This window comes from Salmo salar, chromosome ssa01 (genome assembly GCF_905237065.1).
Source record: "Salmo salar chromosome ssa01, Ssal_v3.1, whole genome shotgun sequence".
NCBI classification, from domain to species: domain Eukaryota; kingdom Metazoa; phylum Chordata; class Actinopteri; order Salmoniformes; family Salmonidae; genus Salmo; species Salmo salar.
Window position 1 is genome coordinate 45,424,984 of NC_059442.1, and position 19,193 is coordinate 45,444,176.

The 19,193-nt window shown below is 42.8% G+C and overlaps 1 protein-coding gene across 5 annotated transcripts in view; it reads left to right on the top strand.

Annotated features, from left to right (window-relative positions):
* The window catches only part of foxn3 (forkhead box N3), a 122,238-nt gene that overhangs the window by 63,429 nt on the left and 39,616 nt on the right, over window positions 1–19,193 (top strand). The window lies entirely within an intron of this gene.

Sequence of the window (19,193 nt, forward strand, 5' to 3'; positions counted from 1 at the left end):
ATAACAGAAGTACGGCATAAAAGGCAGACGGACATGGTAACTAGTGATCCACTCCCTCGTGTCAACCTCCTGCCTGGTCTCTCCCTCTCCTCACATGACACCCCGTCGTGGACTGGTTGGCAACGCTGCCCCAGGACACATCAGGCCAGACCAGAGAGAGAGAGGAGGGAGGAGTGTTCATGTCAAACAGTCAGGAGAGAGAGAGGAGGGATAATGTCAAACAGTAGAGCGAGAGAGAGAGATCAGTGTTATACGCCCTGCCGTCTCTCTCCTCTGATCAGTGGTGTGTCCACTGATGTGTGTGTCCAGTCCACTGTAGAACAGAGCAGAGTGGTGTTGGGCCAGCGCCCAGGGTAGCGGAGTCAGCCGAGTGTGCAGGACACAGTAATGGCTTCACTGTAAAACCCATCATCCTTAACAGGATGTGGAACAAATGGGTGGTCAGGGAGGGATACGGAGAGAGACGAGGGGAGAGAGAGAAGAAGAAGAGATGAGAATAGAAGAGATGTTCTCCCAAATGCTTCAACGCTTGAGGCCACCTTATCAAGGTTATAAGTTCTACTCTTCCAAAGACGGAGGAATTTGAATAACACGGCCATTGTTACGCACAGTGGGAAATTCATTCTGTAGCAGTTTAAACTGGAATACATGTACTGCAATAATTGCTTGAATATCTGTCGCAATTGTTTACTTTGTAGAAGGAGTGAGAGAGAGAGTCTTACTAGAGGATGTTTATGTGTGGAAGAGAAAGCTTGTTTGACAACATGACCGAGCGGCGCAGATTACTGTTTGATTTGAGAAGGGCGCTCATCCCTCTCCACTTTCGTGTAATAGAACTCGCTCACTCCCTCCTCAATCTCTCTCTCTCGCTCTCTCTCTCTCTCTGTCCAAATGGTATATTTCTGTGGTAGAGGCTGTAGTAAAGTGTTTCTGGCCACTGGGGCTCAGAGCAGAATGCTGCATTTTGTAGCTGCTTTTTACTCAGCACGGTTACACACGCTGACACAAACGCACACAAACACACGAATGCGCGCACATGCGTCCACGCTCGCACACAAAACAGTTTGCGTTTGTTTACGTATGTGTGTGTGTATCAAGAAGGGTTAGTACAGCAGCTTAGAGCATGCCAGCAATGACTGAAAGGGAGAGAAGAAGAAGAGTCCCCTCTGTACTGCTACTCCAAACGGGCCCTGACCAGGCTGATCACTAGAAATAGACTTTGATTTCGGACGTTTGAAAAGGTCCCCAGAACGTCTACATGTGCCTTACTCGGCTCCTACCCCAAAAATGATTGCCCAGCACTGGCGCGAACTCATGATGCTCAGAGGCGAAGCGTGCTGCTCAGACCACTGCACCACGGCAGGTCACAAAGCTCTAGCAAACCGGGAGGATACTTGATGGTTATTTTGTTTAAGCCTTCCCCAAACCACAGCCCTAACCTTAACCACTCGGGAAATACTACCTAAACTTAAACCTTTGAGTTGTTTCTGTTTTAACCCTGTAACCACGTGGAATTAACCCTGTAACCATGTGGAATGAATGCGTCAAAAATAGACATGAATCCATAATACGTCTAATTTCAAAGTGAAATTATGAGATCTTGTTGGCCTTGACAGAGCTGCATTCCTCCACTCTTTCTCTCTCTCTCACTCACTCACTCACTCACTCACTCACTCACTCACTCACTCACTCACTCACTCACTCACTCACTCACTCACTCACTCACTCACTCACTCACTCACTCACTCTTTCGCCGTACTGAACAGCTGGTCTGGCCGAGGCTCTCTGCTGAGTGTTTGCCCTTGCCGGGTGATTATAGCTGCCGTTGCTGCGGCAACAGCGACACCTCCATGGCAACGCGTAACCGAGGGAGAGGCAGGTGCGGTTGCATCACTGTGGCAATTTGTTGCCTGGCAAAAAGGACAGGCCATTAGCGTGCAAAATAAGCCATCGTCAAGGCAACACATGGGCTCACCATGGCAACAGCAGATGGCTTTGAGCCTATTCTGGGGTTGTGTGTGTGTCTGTGTCAGTCGTTAGCTACCTACTTTTGTGCATGTTCATGAGAAGCCATAAAAGCGTGAATTATGGGAGATGACAAGTGGAGGGCGAATCGCTGGAGGAGATACATTTTAGATGGAGAGAAAGAGGGAGGAGAGGAGAGCTATACGCAAGCCCGTACGCATGCGCACACACACACACACACATACACACACACTGCCGAGAGCTAACAGTTAACCAGACCTTCTGCTTCTGTGAACAAGGTGTGTTCAGCCCTGAGATGGGAAAAACAAAGCACACAAACAAGGAGAGAGGAGGACCTACACTGGGTGTGTCGTGCTGCTTTGCTTGTTTTCTCTGGTTACTGTGGTTTGCGTATGTTAAAAGTCTTCTTTCATTCCACAACTACTGTTTTCTTGACATGTACATCCAGAAGTTAAAAATCAATTTTTTAAATTGTTTTGATCTTTTTTATGTTTCATGGTTTTCTATTTCCGCTTAGGTCTTTCATTGTCATACTCCCAAAGGAGAGGAACTTTTCCATCGCATTTGCAACAGGTCTTTCAATGTGTGTGTGTGTTAGTTAATGGTTATGTTAGTGTCATGTAAAGGTTAGCGGCGGTCATGTCTGGTGTGTGTGACATGTTGTTTTGGTCTTGATTGATGGTTTAGTTCGAATGTACCAGTCTCCCCTGTTGGTAGCCTGACAACACTACACCATAGTGTTAGGTAATAGGAGGTGACAGCTCAATGGAAAATCTTCTCTGGAGTTTCCCCAATGTGTCACTCCTCTGTGTGAGGTGTGTGTGCGTGCGCGAGCATGCGTGTCTGAAATGAATCAAGTCAGAGATGACGGTTCACTGTCTATCAAAATAGGCACTTCACTATATGACTATATGGAGTTTCTCCTCACTCTCTCTGGCAACCCCCCCCCCCCTGAAATTCCTTTCTCTGATTGTCCATAAGAAATAAGAATGGCTCCATTGTGACCAGAGCGGTGAGGCTGGAGGTGTGGGCATCCTTGCTAGTTTGCCAGATGAGAAATGAAACGTGATTAAAGGAGTGTTGCAGGAGTCCCTGGCACCAGCGGGTCCTTAGATTAGCTAAAGAGGATTGTGTCTGCTGCCCGTAGGGCGCAGGGCAGCGAGGGAAAGTGGTGGGCAATAGGATTGGAAATTAGATTATGGGAATTAAGAAAAAGGCCTGTTGCCTTCATCGTGAAGCGAGTGAAGTGGAGTGGAGCACTTACAGTCAAGATGAGGACACAATCTGTTTTCCTCAAAGTGTGTGTGTTACTGACCACATGGAGCGAAGAGTTAAAGATAGGCTGGGGCATGGAGAGAGGGAGAGCGAGGGGAATAGAGAGAGAAAGTGGGGGAGATGGAGAGAAAGAGAAAAGAGTAGAGAAGGACAGAAAGATAGACATGGGGAGAAGTAAGAGTTACAGAGAGAGGTATTTAGAAGAGAGAGTTAGAGACAGTGGTGTAAGGTACATAAGTAAAAATACTTTAAAGTACTACTTAAGTCGTTTTTGGGGTATCTGAACTTTACTTTACTATTAATATTTTTGGCAACGTTTACTTTTACTTCACTACATTCCTAAAGAAAATAATGTACTTTTTATTCCATACATTTTCCCTGAAACCCAAAAGTACTCATTACATTTTGAATGCTTAGCAGGACAGGAAAATGGTCTAATTTACACACTTATCAAGAGAACATCCCTGGTCATCCCTACTGCCTCTGATCTGGTGGACTCACTAAACACACGTTTCATTTGTAAATGATGTCCGAGTGTTGGAGATAGCCCCTGGCTATCCGTATATTTAAAATATAAGTATATTTTAGCAATTACATTTACTTTTGATCCTTAAGTATATTTACAATCAAATACTTTTAGACTTTTACTCAAGTAGTATTTTACTGGGTGACTTTCATTTTTACTTGAGTCATTTTCTATTAAGGTATCTTTACTTTTACTCAAGTATGACAATTGGGTGCTTTTTCCACCACTGGTTAGAGAGGAGGACAGAAAACGAGGGACGGAGAGAGAGAGAATGAAGGAGAGGATTGTGCCAGAAGCCCATGTGTTTCTCATAAAAACACAAACAAAGAATGCTGTGCTTGCTGGCCTCCTGTGGTGTACACAAATGTTAGCGCTGCGCTCTCTAGTTCCACTCTGCTCTGCTCTACTGCATCCAACCCCCCCCTCCTCATCCCAGACCTAGTACTTACTGACGCACACAACAACACACTCATTGTGTCAAATCAAATAACATTTTTTGTCACAATGCGCCAAATACAGCAGGTGTAGACTTTACCGTGAAATGCTTACTTACAAGCCCTTTCCCAACAATGCACAGTTAAAAAATGTATGAAAATGTGCAAATAAAAATAGAAAATAGTAATACAATAAATAACAGACCACTTTTTCTTACATTACAGCCTTACATGAAAATGGATTAAATCTGTTTTTTTTTTCTCATCAATCTACATATAATACCCCATAATGACAAAGCAAAAGAGTTTTAGACATTTTTGCAAATGTATTACAAATAATAAACTGAAAAATCACAAGTATTCAGACCCTTTACTCAGTACTTTGTTGAAACACCTTTGGCAGCGATTACAGCCTTGAGTCATCTTGGGTATGACGCTACAAGCTTGGAACACCTGTATTTGGGGAGTTTCTCACATTCTTCTCTACAGATCATCTCAAGCTCTGTCAGGTTGGATGGGGAGTGTCGCTGCACAGCTATTTTCAGGTCTCTTCAGAGATGTTCGATCGTGTTCAAGTCCAGGCTCTGGCTGGGCCACTCAAGGACATTCAGAGACTTGTCCCGAAGCCACTCCTGCATTGTCTTGGCTGTGTGCTTAGGGTCGTTGTCCTGTTGGAAGGTGAACCTTTGCCCCAGTCTGAGGTCCTGAGCGCTCTGGAGCAGGTTTTCATCAAGGATCTCTCTGTATTTTGCTCCATTTATCTTTCCCTCGATCCTGACTAGTCTCCCAGTCCTTGCCGCTGAAAAACATCCCCACAGCATGATGTTGCCACCACCATGATTCACCGTAGGGATGGTGCCAGGTTTCCTCCAGACGTGACGCTTGGCATGCAGGCCAAAGAGTTCAATCTTGGTTTCATCAGACCAGAGAATCTTGTTTCTTTGACAGTCCTTTAGGTGCCTTTTGGCAAATTCCAAGCTGTCTGTCATATGCCTTTTACTGCGGAGTGGCTTCCGTCTGGCCACTCTACCATAAAGGCCTGCTTGGTGGAGTGCTGCAGAGATGGTTGTCCTTCTGGAAGGTTCTCCCATCTCCACAGAGGAACTCTGGAGCTCTGTCAGAGTGACAATCGGGTTCTTGGTCACCTCCCTGGTGGCCAGCTCTAGGAAGAGTCTTGGTGGTTCCAAACTTCTTCTATTTAAGAATGATGGAGGCCACTGTGTTCTTGGGGACCTTCAATGCTGCAGATGTTTTTAGTATCCTTCTCCAGATCTGTGCCTCGACACAATCCTCCAGAACTCTACAGATAATTCCTTCAACCTCATGGCTTGGTTTTTGCTCTGACATGCACTGTCAACTGTGGGACCTTATATAGACAGGTGTGTGCCTTTCCAAATTATGTCCAATCAATTGAATTTACCACAGGTGAACTCCAAGTTGTAGAAACATCTCAAGGATGATCAATGGAAACAGGATGCACCTGAGATCTGAATACTTCTGAGGTCTGAGTATTTCTGTTTTTTGTTTGAAATAAATTTGCTAAAATGTATAAAAATGTGTTTTCGCTTTGACATTTTGGGGTATTGTGTGTAGATTGATGAGGGAAAATGTTTTATTTAATCCATTTTAGAACAAGGCTGTATTGTAACAACATTTTTAAAAAGTCAAGGGGTCTGAAAACTTTCCGAATGCATTGTATATACAAGGAGTACCAGTACTGTGTAAATGTTTAGGGGTATGAGGTAGTTAAGGTAATATGTACATGTAGGTAGGGGTAAAAGTGACTGGCAATCAGGATAGATAATTAACAGAGTAGGAGTAGTGTAAGTGGAGAGTGTGAAAGTGTGTGTGTGTGTGTGTGTGTATGATAATATTCGTGTGTGTGTGTGTGTGTGTGTGTGTGTGTGTGTGTGTGTGTGTGTGTGTGTGTGTGTGTGTGTGCGTGTCAGTGTAAGTATGTGTGAGTCTGTGGGTAGAGTCCAGTGAGTGTGCATAGAGTCAGTGCAAAAAAGGGTCAATGCAGTAGTCCGGTTAGCCATCTGATGAACTGTTCAGCAGTCTTATGGCTAGGGGGGAATAAGCTGTTCAGGTGCCTTTTGGTCCCAGACTTGGCGATCCGGTACATCTTTCCATGCAGAAGCAGTCTGTGGCTTGGGTCTGTGGCTTAACTGTCTGTGGCTTGGGTCTGAACATTTTCCAGATCTTCCTCTGACACCGCCTGGTATAGAGGTCCTGGATGGCAGAGAGCTCGGCCCCAGTGATGTTCTGGGGCGTCCGCACCATCCTCAGGAGCTCCTTGCGATTGAGGGCAGTGCAGTTGCCATACCAAGAGTCTTGATGCAGTCAAGATGCTCTCAGTGGTGCAGCTGTGGAATGTCTCAACGTCGTCTGTGATGTGGTAAACTCCTTAATGTTATCGGATGAATCCCTGAACATATTCCAGGCCGTGTTAGCGAAGCAGTCTTGTAGCTTAGTGTCCGCTTTGTCGGACCACTTCCGTACTGGGCTTCCTGTTTAGAGTTTTTGCTTGTAAACAGGAAGCAGGAGGATGGAGTCATGGTCTGATTTGTCAAAGGGATGGCGAGGGAGGACCATGTATGTGTTTCTGTGGTTAGGGTAAAAGTGTGTCTGCCAGTTTCACTTCTCTACAACAGTGTGTCTGTAGACTTAAGGATGGATCCTGAGTGGTGGCACTAAGCTCCGTCTTTTGTGTGAATCAGGCATTCTTGTCAAAGGGAGATTTGGAAGGAATCAAATCAAATGTATTTGTCACATGCTTCGTAAAACAACAGGAGAGAGAAACGATGCAGAGATAAACAATAACACAAGGAATAAATACACAATGAGTAACGATAACTTGGCCATATACACAGGGTACCAGTACTTTTATTTTATTTATTCATCCTTTATTTATATAGGAAAGTCAGTTAAGAACAAATTCTTATTTACAATGACGGCCTAGGAACAGTGGGTTAACTGCCTTGTTCAGGGGCAGAACGACAGATTTTTACCTTGTCAGTTCGGTGATTCGATCTAGCGACCTTTCGGTTACTGGCCCAACACTCTAACCACTAGGCTACCTGCCTCCCCAGTACTGAGTCGATGTGCTAGGGTACAAAGTAATTGAGGAAGATATGTACATATAGTTAGGGATAACGTAACTAGGCAACAGGATAGATAATAAACAGTAACAGCAGCGTATTTGATGAGTCAAAAAAAGTTAGTGCAGAAAGGGTCAGTTGTGAGTTCCACGTACATGTTTGAAGACAGGATTCTGCCTTTAGTTAACGCGCGTGTGCACGCACACACAAACACACACAGATCCACTTCTTAGAGGGGCTTCAAATCTGTATAGGGTCACTTCTGTCAAAACAGTAACAGCTGTTTCCATGGTACTGTGAAGCTCCTGGTTCAAGACTATCTCATGTCACTTTTTACCTTTGAAACTCAGCTCTCTGTTGATGTTGCCTTACAGAAGAAAATCCAAACTTCATAGCCTGAACCCAGATGTGTTTGCGCTGTCTTGTCAACTCCTATGGTCATTGTCACTCCAAACAATACAGAGCTATTTTTATTTTACCTTTATTTAACTAGGCAAGTCAGAACAAATTCTTATTTACAATGACAGCCTACCCCGGCCAAACCCGGACGATGCTGGGCCAATTGTGCACCGCCCTATGGGACTCTCAATCACAGCCGGATGTGATGCAGCCTGGATTTGAACCAGGGACTGCAGTGACACCTCTTGCACTGAGATGCAGTGCCTAAGACCGCTGCGCCACTCGGGAGCAGACTACAAGCTTTAGTGTTACTAACATCAGTTCCTCATCAGTTCCTCTGCTGAAAAACAGTTATTGATAAAGCTACGGCCGTAGCTCTCACACAAGTTCTTTCTTTGTTCTAAATTACCATCGGACCTAACCTGCAACCAAGCAAAACTCTTTCTTAAAGGTGAATTCTAAGTTATGGTCAACTCGGGGCTTATTTCTTGATGTGTACAGGAAATCTAAATTACAGACCACAGATACTATTTCTGTCTATCTTGTTGATGCTAACTGCAGTATGAGTTTATATAGCGAGGGAGGAAAAAGAGAGCAGATTGAAAAAGGAGATGTCAAAAGCCCGTCCATGTTTGCATTATTCTGTCCGTACAGCTGAATTGAACGAAACGCTGGGCTCGACTGATACCGCCAGTCATGCTGTTACCATGGCAACAGATACCTGGGTGGTAACCCGACGCCAAGCATATGTGGACTGGGACTATGAACACTGGGCTGGCCCCTGGTGAACTAACCTAAGAACAGACCTGAGCCATGGCTATTGTATCCCTCCACATACTGTACTTTACACTGGGTCCAATTGATATTGTGACTTTAATTACAGTCTCAAAGAAAGTTTATAACTTGCAACTTAATAATAAGTCTGTAGATTTTGTGGAGCAATGGTTAAGTCAGTGCAAACTTTAGGTCACATACACACACACACACTTTTCAACAGAGCCCTCTCTATTTCAGGCGCAGGGGAAAGTAGGGCGCTGTGACTGTGAGAGAGACTCGGCTCTGTAGGAAAACAAAGAGTCTTTTTAAACTTGTGGCAAAGCGGTTGGACCTAGTACAGTCATGTACTAATGGCTCTGTATAATGTAGGCTTTTACTACACTATGTCACTGTATAATGTAGGCTTTTACTACACTATGTCACTATATAATGTAGGCTTATACTACACTATGTCACTGTATAATGCAGGCTTATACTACACTATGTCACTATATAATGTAGGATTATACTACACTATGTCACTGTATAATGTAGGATTATACTACACTATGTCACTGTATAATGTAGGCTTATACTACGCTATGGTACTGTATAATGTAGGCTTATACTACGCTATGGCACTGTATAATGTAGGCTTTTACTACACTATGTCACTGTATAATGTAGGCTTTTACTACACTATGTCACTGTATAATGTAGGCTTATACTACACTATGTCACTGTATAATGTAGGCTTATACTACACTATGTCACTGTATAATGTAGACTTATACTACGCTATGTCACTGTATAATGTAGGCTTATACTACGCTATGGTACTGTATAATGTAGGCTTATACTACTCTGTCACTGTATAATGTAGGCTTATACTACACTGTCACTGTATAATGTAGGCTTATACTACACTGTCACTGTATAATGTAGGCTTATACTACGCTATGTCACTGTATAATGTAGGCTTATACTACGCTATGGTACTGTATAATGTAGGCTTATACTACGCTATGTCACTGTATAATGTAGGCTTATACAACACTGTCACTGTATAATGTAGGCTTATACTACGCTATGTCACTGTATAATGTAGGCTTATACTACGCTATGTCACTGTATAATGTAGGCTTATACTACGCTATGTCACTGTATAATGTAGGCTTATACTACACTATGTCACTGTATAATGTAGGCTTATACTACGCTATGTCACTGTATAATGTAGGCTTATACTACACTATGTCACTATATAATGTAGGCTTATACTACACTATGTCACTATATAATGTAGGCTTATACTACGCTATGGCACTGTATAATGTAGGCTTATACTACACTATGTCACTGTATAATGTAGGCTTATACTACGCTATGGCACTGTATAATGTAGGCTTATACTACACTAGTCACTATATAATGTAGGCTTATACTACACTATGTCACTATATAATGTAGGCTTATACTACACTATGTCACTATATAATGTAGGCTTATACTACACTATGTCACTATATAATGTAGGCTTATACTACACTATGTCACTATATAATGTAGGCTTATACTACACTATGTCACTGTATAATGTAGGCTTATACTACGCTATGTCACTGTATAATGTAGGCTTATACAACACTGTCACTGTATAATGTAGGCTTATACTACGCTATGTCACTGTATAATGTAGGCTTATACTACGCTATGTCACTGTATAATGTAGGCTTATACTACGCTATGTCACTGTATAATGTAGGCTTATACTACACTATGTCACTGTATAATGTAGGCTTATACTACGCTATGGTACTGTATAATGTAGGCTTATACTACGCTATGTCACTGTATAATGTAGGCTTATACTACACTATGTCACTATATAATGTAGGCTTATACTACACTATGTCACTATATAATGTAGGCTTATACTACACTATGGTACTGTATAATGTAGGCTTATACTACGCTATGGTACTGTATAATGTAGGCTTTTACTACACTATGTCACTGTATAATGTAGGCTTATACTACACTGTCACTGTATAATGTAGGCTTATACTACACTATGTCACTGTATAATAGACCTATCTGCTGCCTTTGATACTGTGAACCATCAGATCCTCCTCTCCACCCTCTCCGAGTTGGGCATCTCCGGCGCGGCCCACGCTTGGATTGCGTCCTACCTGACAGGTCGCTCCTACCAGGTGGCGTGGCGAGAATCTGTCTCCGCACCATGCGCTCTCACCACTGGTGTCCCCCAGGGCTCTGTTCTAGGCCCTCTCCTATTCTCGCTATACACCAAGTCACTTGGCTCTGTCATATCCTGACATGGTCTCTCCTATCATTACTACACTATGTCACTGTATAATGTAGGCTTATACTACGCTATGGTACTGTATAATGTAGGCTTATACTACACTATGTCACTGTATAATGTAGGCTTATACTACACTATGTCACTGTATAATGTAGGCTTTTACTACACTATGTCACTGTATAATGTAGGCTTATACTACACAGTGGCAGACGGTGCCGTTTAAGATTAGGGAGGATACTTTTTTTTTAATGAACATGGCCTTATTTCTATTACAGCATATTGGATGACTGTCATTCATATTCCATTCAATGTAACATCAATAGGTTTAGGCTACAATGACACTCCAATTTTCCCTATATCCATCATGATGTTGCTACGAATTAAAGTTTATAACGCAGGTGCACAGGTCGAGAGACAAATTGGATCCTACCTTTTTATGTGAGTAAAGCACATGTTGGATAAAAAATGTCATGACAGGCCTGATGGAAACAGATTTTTGGGGGGTAAACTTTCCAAATGTCTAGAAAACAAAATACACTATACAAGGTGGGATCTTTTTGTGTCTGTAAAATGAATAATGGGAAAAATGTTGGTGGAAACATTTTTATGCGCAAATATTGACATAATAATCATCATATGGAAGTAAACTTGGAGGCACGCGATGACATGTTGTGTGGTCCTCCCACTACGACTCGTTGGTAAAGCATGCAGTTTATTAGTCTACAGATGAAATAAGTTATGATGAACGTCACAGGGTGGTGAAAGTGCACAGTGATAAGCTTGATGCTCCTTTCCAATAAATATCGAGGGTCTTATTCTGGTGACAGGATGATCAATGCTTGACTGCCATTTGACAAATACAAAGAATCTCTCTCTTTTGTCCATAATAGTCATCTAATCCTGTAGGCTATACAGACGCTTTAGCCAACAGCATGCAGATAGCGCTGTGGGCACACTCACTATATAATGGCACATTTTTGGTGAGAAAACCATCAATAGAGTTTAACTTGTATTTTTTAATTAGGTACATGGGAATTTAACCGCAACAGGTATTTTTATGTGCGCTACATCATCACTCACAGACTTTTATCTGCAACAGTTTGATTTGATGGACACACATTTCTGGTGGGAGTATGTACATGTTTTTATGTGGATTTTAGAGTATTCGCATGAAAATCTGTCGCCAATTGGATGGAAACGTAGCTAGTGACACTTTCAATACCACCTTGCACACTTTTGCCTGCATCTAGTTTACCTAGGGTGTAATCATTAGTCAAAACAGTTGCAAACAAGTTTCTATTGGTTTAACCCCATTTTGTTGCATTTGAGAAATGTTTTTCAACAGAATCGGCTGAATGAATACACCCCTGATCCTCTGCACACACAGTTCACTTTCATAGCAGCCACATACACACATCATCATCACTCTGCTCATTGTATAATTCCTTCTCTCATCTACGTGCTCTCCTCCTCTCACATTTTCCCTTTGCTTGTGGACTTCAGTGCACAACACAACAGCTGCGAAAAAAACATTCCAAGCCAAACATTCATACCATAACCGCTACACACAGCCTACATCGTTGTCACCATATTAGCTAACATCATAGTCAACATAGCTACTAGGACTAACACGTCAGTGAACCCACTACAATCACGTAGTACAGTGTATAGTAATCAGTTTAGCAGTTACACCTGTGGTCCCATCGCTGCAACTCCCGTATGGACTAGGAGAAGGCGAAGGTCAAGAGTCATGCGTCCTCCGAAACACAACCCCACCAAGCTGCACTACTTCTTGACACACTGCTGGCTTAACCCGGAAGCCAGCCGCACCAATGTTTCAGAGGAAACACCGTACAGCTGGCGACCGAAGTCTGCATGTATGTGCTCGGCTGCCACGAGTAGTTGCTAGAGCGTGATGGGACAAGGACATCCCAGCCAGCCAAACCATTTCCTAACCCGGACGACAGTGGGCCAATTGTGTGCCGCCTCATGGGTCTCCCAGTCGCGGCCGGCTGCGACACAGCCCGGGATCGAACCCGGATCTGTAGTGATGCCTCTAGCACTGAAATGCAGTGTCTTAGACCACTGCGCCACTCTGGAGGCCCCTCACTATTAATTTTTTTAAATGAAATTCACTGAGTAGGATGGTCCTGCACTTCCTCCTCCGAGGAGCCTCTACTGACACTATAGTATGTCACTGTATAATGTAGGTTTATACTACACAATGGCACTGTGTAATGTAGGCTTATAATACACTGTGTCACTGTATAATGTAGGTGTATACTACAGTATGCACATACATTAATGGCATTGATGTCTGTACTCCAGATAGAGAGGGAATCAAAGCCCTAATTATTTCAACTTAATGACGAATTGCACTTGTCTGCTTCCCTACAACTGTCTGCTATCACTGCTATTTATTTAATATTTTCTAGCATGTAGAGTTGGTTATATACTGTATCTTTTAGAGTCAAAACAAACTTGTAATATCTCAATAAATTACTCAGTGAGCTCTCATCCCTTTAAATGGTAAACATGATATCACATACAAGACTGTTGGCTGGTGTTGATTTGACCTGGATCCATACACTCTTAAAAAAAAAGATATTATCTAGAACCTAAAAGTGTTCTTGGGCTGTCCCCATAGAATAATCATTTTTGGTTCCAGGAAGAACCATTGTCTCACATCAAATGGTGTCACTCCTCCGCGACACTCGTCCCTCAACCAATCCAAAGACAGTACAGTATGAAGATAGGCAAAAATTGCTTCTCCAATAGAAATCCCCGATCACACTTATAGGCAATGTCATGGTGACGTTGGCTTGCTAAGCTCATGTGTAGAAACGCGTCATCTGGTGTCATGGTTGTCTCGCGCTGAACTGCGCATGTGCAGGCCATCAAATCAAAGGCACTCCTTCGATATGAAATTATTTTGACGAAAATGGAAACGTGTCAGTTTATCACATTCACGAGGTTGGAGTTATAACATGTTAAACTACTTAAGCCATTGGCTCGATTCTAAGTTGTAGATTTTCTCAAAATCTAAAAGGCACAACTAAGGAAGAATCTTTCCCTTCTCTCAAACACCAAACCCCCTGCCTGCTCTGTTTGGTCTGTTTCGCAAGCGTTCCCAGAAGTCTCGCGATGTTGTGCCTCTGGGTTTAGAAACTCTGTGACCGATCTGCCTTGTAGGATGTGGAACTCTTATTCAAATTTGAATATTGAGCATCCGCCATTCAAAAAATGAAAACATAGTTCCTAATTTTGGACATCACTGCACTCTTGTATAACTCTCCATGAAATATGCAGAATAAATAGCTAGCTAAATTCTTAAAATGTTGTGACAGATTTAATAGTTTGTAAATTTGAGAAAATAAAAACAAACCGGTGGCTATCTCCTGCACAAATTCTGTGCAAGGATGTTGGTCGCCAGTGCAGTGACTTGGTCAGCTGTGTAGCTAACAGTTTATTTTCAAATGTTCAGAGGAGACTGTGTAAATCAGGCTTTCATGGTCGAATTGCTGCAAAGAAACCACTACTAAAGGACACCAATAATAAGAGACTTGCTTGGGCCAAGAAACACGAGCAATGGACATTAGACCGGTGGAAATCTGTCCTTTTGGTATTGTACAGTTGAAGTCGGAAGTTTACATACACCTTAGCCAAATACATTTAAACCCAGTTTTTCACAAGTCCTGACATTTAATCCTAGTAAAAATTTCCTGTTTTAGGTTAGTTAGGATCAGCACTTTATTTTAAGAATGTGAAATGTCAGAATAATAGAGAGAATGATTTATTTCAGCTTTTAATTATTTCATCACATTCCCAGTGGGTCAGAAGTTTACATGCACTCAATTAGTATTTAGTAGAATTGCCTTTAAATTGTTGAACTTGGGTCAAATGTTTCGGGTAGCCTTCCACAAGCTTCCCCCAATAAGTTGGGTGAATTTTGTCCCATTCCTCCTGACAGAGCTGGTGTAACTGAGTCAGGTTTGTAGGCGTCCTTGCTCGCACACGCCTTTTCAGTTCTGCCCACACATTTTCTATAGGATTGAGGTCAGGGCTTTGTGATGGCCACTCCAATACCTTGACTTTGTTGTCCTTAAGCCATTTTGCCACAACTTTAGAAGTATGCTTGGGGTCATTGTCCATTTGGAAGACTCATTTGCGACCAAGCTTTACCTTCCTGACTGATGTCTTGAGATGTTGCTTCAATATATCCACATAATTTTGCTTCCTCATGGTGCCATCTATTTTATGAAGTGCACCAGTCCCTCCTGCAACAAAGCACCCCCACAACATGATGCTGCCATCCCTGGGCTTCACGGTTGGAATGGTGTTCTTTGGCTTGCAAGCATCCCCCTTTTCCTCCAAACATAATGATGGTCATTATTGCCAAACAGTTCTATTTTTGTTTCATCAGACCAGAGGACATTTCTCCAAAAAGTACGATCTTTGTCCCCATGTGCAGTTGCAAACCGTAGTCTGGCTTTTTTATGGGGGTTTTGGAGCAGTGGCTTCTTCCTTGCTGAGCGGCCTTTCAGGTTATGTCGATATAGGACTCATTTTTACTGTGGATATAGATACTTTTGTACCTGTTTCCTCCAGCATCTTCACAAGGGCTTTTGCTGTTGTTTTGGGATTGATTTGCACTTTTCGCACCAAAGTACGTTCATCTCTAGGAGACAGAACGCGTCTCCTTCTGTGTGTATGACGGCTGCGTGGTCCCATGGTGTTTATACTTGCGTACTATTGTTTGTACAGATGAACGTGGTACCTTCCGGCGTTTGGAAAATGCTCCCAAGGATGAACCAGACTTGTGGAGGTCTACAATTTTCTTTCTGAGGTCTTGGCTGATTTCTTTTGATTTTCCCATGATGTCAAGCAAAGAGGCACTGAGTTTGAAGGTAGGCCTTGAAATACATCCACAGGTACACCTCCAATTGACTCAAATGATGTCAATTAGCTTATCAGAAGCTTCTAAAGCCATGACGTATTTTTCTGGAATTTTCCAAGCTGTTTAAAGGCACAGTCAACTTAGTGTTTGTAAACTTCTGACCCACTGGAATTGTGATACAGTGAATTATCAGTGATATAATCTGTCTGTAAACAATTGTTGGAAAAATGCACAAAGTAGATGTCCTAACCGACTTGCCAAAACTATAGTTTGTTAACAAGAAATGTGTGGAGTGGTTGAAAAGCGAGTTTTAATTACTCCAACCTAAGTGTATGTGAACTTCTGACTTCAACTGTATATAGGTAACTGTAAAGTAATGAGTGGGACATATAGTGTTTCGTTGCATACTATTTTATGTCAATCATATTGCTGCTTGTAGCCTGTAACTGATGCTTCGTGGTCTTATACTTCAAATCAAATTGTATTGGTGTAACGTTCGTTGTATTGAGTGGACCAAAACGCAGCGGGAACGTGTATACTCATGTTCTTTTATTTAGAAGGAATGGTGAACACTAAACAAAATAACAAACACCGACGAAAAACAGTCCTGTCAGGTGCAACCTACCCAACAGAAACAACTACCCACAAAAACCCAAAGGAAAACAGGCTGCCTAAGTATGGCTCCCAATCAGCGACAACGATGTACAGCTGTCCCTGATTGAGAGCCATACCAGGCCAAAACAAAGAAATACAAAAACATAGAAAAAAGGACATAGAATGCCCACCCTAGTCTCACCCTGGCCTAACTAAAATAGAGAATAAAACCCTCTCTATGGCCAGGGCGTGACAATTGGTCACATACTCATGGTTAGCAGATGTTATTGCGAGTGTAGCGAAATGCTTATGCTTCTAGATCCGACAGTGCAGCAGTATCTAACAGGTAATATCTAACAATTCCACAACAAAATCTAATATCTAACAAATTCCACAACAAAACCTAATACACACAATCTAGTAAAGGAATGGGATAAGAATATATAAATATAAAATATATGGATGAGCAGTGACAGAGCGACTAAGATGCAATAGATAGTATATAATAGATGGTGTAGTGTACTATACATATGAGATAAGTAATGTGAGATATGTAAACATTCTTAAAGTGGCATTATTAAAGTGACTAGTGTTCCATTTATTAAAGTGGCCAATGATATCAAGTCTGTAGGTAGGCAGCCGCCTGTCTGTGCTAGTGCCTTGAGAAAGTGGCTTTGAGTGCTAGTGGCCTTGAGACAATCTGATGGCCTTGAGAAATAATATTTTTTTCAGTCTCTCTGTCCCAGCTTTGATGCACCTGTACTGACCTCGCCTTCTGGATGGAAGCGGGGTGAACAGGCTGTGGCTCGAGTGGTTATTGTCCTTGATGATCTTTTTGGCCTTCCTGTGACATCGGGTGTCGTCGGTGTCCTGAAGGGCAGGTAGTTTGCCCCCGGTGATGCGTTGTGCAGACCACATCACCCTCTGGAGAGCCCTTTGGTTGTGGGCGGTGCAGTTGCCGTACCAAGTGGTCATACAGCCTGACAGGATGATCTCGATTGTGCACCTGTAAAAGTTAGTTAGGGTTTTCGGTGACAAGCCACATTTTTTTTAGCCTCCTGAGGTTGAAGAGGCGCTGTTGTGCCTTCTTCACCACACTGTCTGTGTGAGTGGACCATTTCAGTTTGTCCCTGATATGTACACCGAGGAACTTAAAACTTTCCACCTTCTCCACTGCTGTCCCGTCGATGTGGATAGGGGGGGTACGCCCTTTGCTGTTTCCTGAAGGTTGTTTTCCTGACACCACACTCCGAGTGCCCTCACCTCCTCCCTATAGGCTGCCTCGTCATTGTTGGTCATCAAGCCCACTACTGTTGTGTCGTCTGCAAACTTGATGATTGAGTTGGAGGCGTGCTTGGCCTCACAGTCGTGGGTGAACAAGGAGTACTGGAGGGGGCTGAGAACGCACCCTTGTGGGGCCCCAGTGTTGAGGATCAGCAGAGTGGAGATGCTGTTTCCTACCTTCACCACCTGGGGATGGCCCGTCAGGAAGTCCAGGACCCAGTTCCACGGGGTGGGGTTGAGACCCAGGTTCTCAAGCTTCATGATGAGTTTGGAGGGTACTATGGTGTTGAACGCTGAGCTGTAGTCAATGAACAGCATTCTTACATAGGTATTCCTCTTGTCCAGATGGGATAGGGCAGTGTGATGGCGAATGCATCGTCTGTGGATCTATTGGGGCGGTAAGCAAATTGAAGTGGGTCTAGGGTGACAGGTAGGGTGGAGATGATATGATCCTTGACAAGTCTCTCAAAGCACTTCATGATGACAGGAGTGCTACGGGGCGATAGTCATTTAGTTCAGTTACCTTAGCTTTCTTGGGAACAGGAACAATGGTGGCCATCTTGAAGCATGTGGGGACAGCAGACTGGCATAGGGAGAGATTGAAAATGTCTGTAAACACACCAACCAGCTGGTCTGCGCATGCTCTGAGGACGTGGCTAGTGATGCCATCTGGGCTGGCAGCCTTGCAAGGGTTAACACGTTTAAATGTTTTACTCACGTCGGCCACGGAGAAGGAGAGCCCACAGTCTTTGGTAGTGGTTCGCGTCGGTGGCACTGTATTGTCCTCAAAGCGCGCATAGAAGTTATTTAATTTGTCTGGAAGCAAGACGTCGATGTCCGCGACTGGGCTGGTTTTCTTTTTGTAATCCGTGACTGTCTGTAGAATGTGGCTTGTTTATCAAGTGTTCTGCCTTGCAATAATAAATACCATAAATGAAGAAATAATGGGGAAAAAAACAGCAAATACCTAGAGGTTTTAACTTAAAAAAACAAAACAATGAAAATGCTATTTAGTACTATAATGGTATTAACTAACATAATATTATTACGAAAATACTTTATAAAAATGTTCTAGGCTATCCTACCATTGAATTTAGGTTGTGGCTAGGGTTACTATCTGTTCAGGGTTAGGGTTATTGCAAAATAGTTTATACCTAGGGTTAGGGTTAGGGTTAGGCAAAAAACTGAATGGGTTTATAGTTCACTTTCTCCTCCCCGTGTCCACCTGTGGGTACTACATACCTTTCTGGGCTCACAATCTGAGGTGTCAGATCTACAAATCAACGAGGTAGACCCATCCATTTGGTTGCAACTCAGTGAACCAGCGCAGCATACACTCAATTCGATGCCTACTAATGAACAGATTTCGACGCATATCAAATTACCCAGCAACCATTTATAAACAACAAAACTGGTCCAAAAATCGTTTCGTTTTTCATTCAAATTTTTCTGCCGGTTTCAATTGGCAAAATCTTGAAAAAGAGAACACGGACACGTGTTTTGTTTTAGGTTTTACACCTTTTTCTGGAAAGAATTTGGTAAACCATGACCAGAATTAAAAAAAAACATTTAATCGCTTGGCGTCAGCCATCTCTTCACCGTGGGCCACCGCAAC